This window comes from Coenobita brevimanus, chromosome 93 (assembly GCF_032717465.1).
Source record: "Coenobita brevimanus isolate Jiangsu-jjx chromosome 93, ASM3271746v2, whole genome shotgun sequence".
Classification (NCBI taxonomy): Eukaryota; Metazoa; Arthropoda; class Malacostraca; order Decapoda; family Coenobitidae; genus Coenobita; species Coenobita brevimanus.
The window spans coordinates 4,717,797-4,723,446 of record NC_137046.1 but is presented as its reverse complement, the minus strand read 5'-3'; positions in this window follow the sequence as shown (position 1 = coordinate 4,723,446).

The window sequence follows — 5,650 nt, the reverse complement described above, 5'->3', positions numbered from 1 at the left end:
ACTCTCAGTTGAATAAAATAGTCTGGCGTCAACTAGAAGAGTATTTCAGAGTTACCCCGACCACTAGAGGGTTATTGATTCCAGCATTAACACTTATGGAAAGAAAATCGTCCGGCATTAGCTAAAATATGATGCAAGAGTTGTGCCCGCCATAAGAGGGTTAATTAGGAAGGTTAGGACGCGTGGCGTGGAAGGCTGTACCATATTGGACTCAAGGCAAAAGAGATGGAAGAGAAGGGTTAAGAGTTGCCTTGCTAACTATAGTTCTTTCAGCTTAACTTGGCCCAGAACTTCGTCCTTATGCAGCTTATTTCACGTGGCTCAGAAGATAATGCTATGGCTTCTGCATCCTCTTCACTGCACTTCTTCCTGACTAGCATCATATACTAGTGTTACCGTACTCTATTCTCACAACTGAGCATTCAAGATGGGTAGGTGACAATTTTAGGGCAAGTTAAAGTGACCAGAGTGTAGTATCTATAACTCTCTACTTTAACCCCCCCACGGTCGGGAAAAGTCTAGTACCGCCTAACTATATTACTTTAGCTGTGAGTACTTGGAGCCTGAGAGAGAGAGAGAGAGAGAGAGAGAGAGAAACCCCCCTTGCATAATTCATGTCAAGTTTTCTTTATTAGCAATGCAAATGATGACAGTCAGTTGGGCCAGTCGGGTTATGATAATACACTGACTCCATGGACGACACCTGATGCGTCAGTATAGCTGATACTGGCGTGTGTACAGAGGAGTACAAAGGAGTACAAACGAAAACAAACAGCAGCACACCTACTGACCCTTTGGAGGCTGTTTGTTATAGGGAAGGTTTTACCTACATGCCTTTTACCTTAACTTGGTCCAGATTTTCGTTCCTTGGCAGCTTATCCCCCGTAGCCCAGTGGCACAAAAGGACAATGCTACGGCTCTCCATCATATCCATAATACTTCTTCGTGACTACCATCACAGCCTAGTGTTCGTTCCCCTCTTTATGTAACTCAGCATTCAGTGTTGGAGGATCGCAATTTCAGGCCAAGTAGAAGTAATAAGGGTATAACAAAGCTGTTCTATGAGTTAAAGACAAGGATAAAATACCAAATAAGGCTCCCCCATCCACCAAACCCTTGAACAAAGCCTGTGGGAAATAGTGAGAAAGATCACCATAAAGCAAGGAAAGACTATCGTAGAAATATCATAGAAGAGAAGGAATGGACATCATATTCTCTCTATCTATCTATTGCCAGACGCCTTAATCCCGTACGGGGTGGCCACAAACAAATCGCCTCCATGTCGCCCTGTCCCCCGCCATTTCACCGCCCTGCTCCCAACTCACACACCCCTCTCTCATATACCTCTCCACTCCATCCCTCCATCTCATCCTCGGCCTCCCCCTCCCACTCCCCCCCTCCACCTCACTCACATACACTCTCCTCGTCAGTCTCTCACCCTCCATCCTCTCCACATGGCCAAACCACTTCAGTGTGTTACTCCTAACGCTTCCTATCACATCCACATCCACACCACAACGCTCCTTTATATCCTCATTTGTCAGCCTGTCTCTCTATGTGACTCCACAGGCTCCTCTTAACCTCATTTGTCAGCCTGTCTCTCTATGTGACTCCACAGGCTCCTCTTAAATAACTCATTTCCACTGCTCTCACCCTTGACTTGTGTCCTTCGAACAACGTCCAAGTTTCACTTCCATAAGTTAGAGTTGGTATCACAATACTGTCATGCAGTAACTTTTTCACTTCCATGATCACGTCCGTTTCTTATCACTGCTTTCAAGGAACCAGCAACCTTTCTTCCTTGTTGTACCCTTTCAAGCACTTCACCCTCCAAACCTCCATCCTTACTCATCACACTACCCAAGTACTTAAATGTACTCACATTTTCCATTTCCTCACCATCCAACCTCACGGTACATTCACTGACTTCACCTCTCTCAATGACCATCACTTTACTCTTCCCTACGTTCACCTTTAGATTCCGTTTCTTACACACTCTCCCAAACTCATCCACCAAGCCTTGCAGCTCCCCTTCGTCTTCACTCAACAACACAGTATCATCTGCAAACAACAGTACAGGGAGTTTTCAAACACTATCCTCTCTCACCAGGGCCACTCCAACATCCACTACCCTACCTTGTACCTATTTTATTACCCCATCCATGTACAGATTGAACAACCATGGAGACATGACACATCCCTGTTTGAACCCAACCTTCAAAGAAAAAAATTCACTCAGTTCACCATCCACACGCACTGCAGCCTTAGCACCATCATACATACTCTTCACAGCATTCAACAACTTCTCATCTACTCCATATATTCTTAATACTTTCCACAATCCTTGTCTATCCACCCTGTCATATGCTTTCTCCAAATCCATGAAGGCTGCATACAACTTTCCCTTCTCTAGAAAGTTTTCCACTAAAGATCTAAGAATGAATATCTGATCTACACAACCTCTTCCCTTCCTAAAGCCTCGCTGTTCTTCTCCAACTAATTCCTTTGTTATTTCCCTAACTCTGTCAATAAGTATCCTACCGTATACTTTTCCTATTACACTAAGAAGACAAATGCCCCTATGATTACCACACACCTCTTTTTCCCCTTTTCCTTTGTACAAGGGAATAATTATACCTCACTTCCAATCCTCCAGGACTCTACCTTCCTCCCAGGCCAATCTTCCACATCCATTCTACTACTATCTCTCCCCCATGCTTCAGCATTTCACCACACATTCATCAGTTCCTGGGGCTTTCCCCAATTTGACTTTCTTCATTGCTTCCATAACTTCTATCCTACTGATTTCTTCCTGTCTTCTCACCTCCCTCCTTCTCCCGCCATTCCCCAGCCACTTATACTCGCATTACTTCCATCCTCTATGTTCAACAATTCCTTAAAGTGTTCTCTCCATCTGCTCACTTTTTCTCCCTTCTCCTCTAGTAATCTACCATTTTTTTCTTTCTCTCCCCTGCTGACTTCACTTCCACCCTGTCTTACTCTTTTCACCTCTTTCCAGAACATTTTCTTACAGTCCCTCCACTTTACACTCAAATTCTTTCCAAATTCCACCATCAACTCTCTTCTTACTCTCTCTTACTAATCTTTTCACCTCTCTCTTCCATTCTACACATAACTCTCTCTTCCTCCTCTCAACTTCTTCCACGCCCCTATTTCTCATCCATTCATTGTATGCTTTCTTCTTTTGTGCCACAGCCTGTCTCACCTCTGCATTCCGCTATGCTGTTCCTTACATTTTCTTAATCTGAAAACGAAAGTAATATAATTTCTTCAATATGTACGGTAAATATCGATGTTGTTTTGAAGGCGTATCATCCAGGCAATTATAGTAAGCAGCAGCAGCAGCAAAAGCAGCAGCAAAAGCAGCAGCAGCAGCAGCAGCAGCAGCAAAAGCAGCAGCAGCAGCAAAAGCAGCAGCAGCAGCAGCAAAAGCAGCAGCAGCAGCAGCAGCAGCAGCAGCAGCAGCAGCAGCAAAAGCAGCAGCAACAGCAAAAGCAGCAGCAGCAGCAGCAGCAGCAAAAGCAGCAGCAGCAGCAGCAAAAGCAGCAGCAGCAGCAATAATAATAATAATAATAAAAATAATAATTATAATAGTTGTAGTAGTAGTAGTAGTAGTAGTAGTAATAATAATAATAATAATAATAATAATAATAATAATAATAATAATAACAGTAGTAGTAGTAGTAGTAATGGCAGCAGTAGCAGCAGCAGCAGCAGCTGTAGCAGTAGTAGTAGTAATAACGATGATGATGATAATAATAATAATAATAATAATAATAATCCATCCATCCATCATCCAATCCTACATTGACCCATGAGGAGCGTAGGAGCCCCGGGCTAGGCAGTTGGTCCCGACATTTAAGATGAGAGTGACCAGCCTCACTCATCCCTGAGTGGCATTACATGAGCAATCAACCCCAACCATCCCTTGGATATAAACCTTCACCGGCTCAATCCGATTGAAGTGCAATAATTACCCACTAAACCACCAGGCACCAAAATTTGGTTATATGGTTACCACCCAGCGCAGTAAATGGTTTCCTGGTGTTCAGGAAACCATTTGGCTTGTCACTCAGTGTAGAGCCACCCACAGGCAGAAGGAAAATGAAAGAATGAAGGAAAGAAAGACAGAAGAGGGAGTGTAAAGTCACCCGTAGGGAGAAGGACAAAGACAGACAGAACAGGATGGAAGGAAAGAAGGATGGAGGAAAGGAAAGGGCAGACACCCAACAGCAGCACTACATCGAGTGAGTGGAATAGTGAGCGCCCCCACCCCCCACTAATAATAATAATAATAATAAACGCAATATTTCTGAAAAACATTGCCTAAGGATGAATATATTTATTACGGAGGGGGGGAGTTAATCACAAGTACTATTGCGGTCAGAAGTTCTTAGCCACCCTCGTCCATCCAACCCGTGTATGTGGCAGCGTCGCATTCACGAGCACAGAAGTTGCCTTCGATGCAATTCTGTCGAAAAATATCCCTTCAGCTTTGGGCTTATACTAATGGATAAAGCAATAGTAATATTTACACTGAAGATTTGCCTCTGATATCACGAATATATCATACTGATTATTTAATAACTTGTTTCTCGTATAGAGCCAAGCAAGTGATAAATATGTATATTTGGTTCCACTCCATGACGTCCTGTAGGTTTGAACCAGCGAACACAGAGTGAACAAGTTCGAAATATTTATTTGTTAACAGGAGAGAGAGAGAGAGAGAGAGAGAGAGAGAGAGAGAGAGAGAGAGAGAGAGAGAGTAGCGGGTGCCTGTGAATTTTAGAGGAATGAGGTGGAGAAATGAGGTGCTCAACACAGTTAAACAGGGATTTTTCCTTTCGTTTCGGTTGGCTTTCTATGCCTAAATGACTAAATGAAGGTAAATTATGAAATATAATAACTGGATGACGAAGTGGTAATAGGGTCTGGGTAATGGTTGTTTGGTGCAAGGTGTGCAGTGGTAAGCCTAATTCCAGGCAACGATCGCTGTTAAAAGTTGGATATTTTAGGTCCCATTTATTGTAAATATCTCCAAGTATGTTTACAGTACAGTACGTGTATGCCCCTATGGACCTATTTTCACCCCATGAATATTTTTAGCAATGGACATTTTCACCACTCGGAGCACAATCCTCCATGGATCTATTTTCCTTAATGACTTTTTTTTTTTTTTCAAAGACGCCTACTTTTCTACGTAACCTATTTTCCCACGAACTAATTTTCCCTATTGATGTATTTTCTCCCCACGGACCAATTTTTCCGTCGACCTTGAATCTCTCCATGGATATAGGTTTCCTACATGGTCGTATACCCATGGATGTATTTTTCATAAATGAACCTATTTTCCCCATAAACCTGTTATCCGACGTGGTTATATCACCCACTGATGCGTGCAGTCGAAACAGACCTCTTAACTAACAGACGTATTGCACGATGGACCTGTTGTAACCCACTGGATATATATATATACCTACTTCAGCATAATTCCAGAATAATATCCCCTGTGGACCGATTTTCCGAACACTAAACTCTTCCCAACTCGAACATTAACTCATATCACCTAGTCCAAGTGGCCAGTTTTCCCACAATCCGTCCATCCACCTACACACCCACCCATCAACGC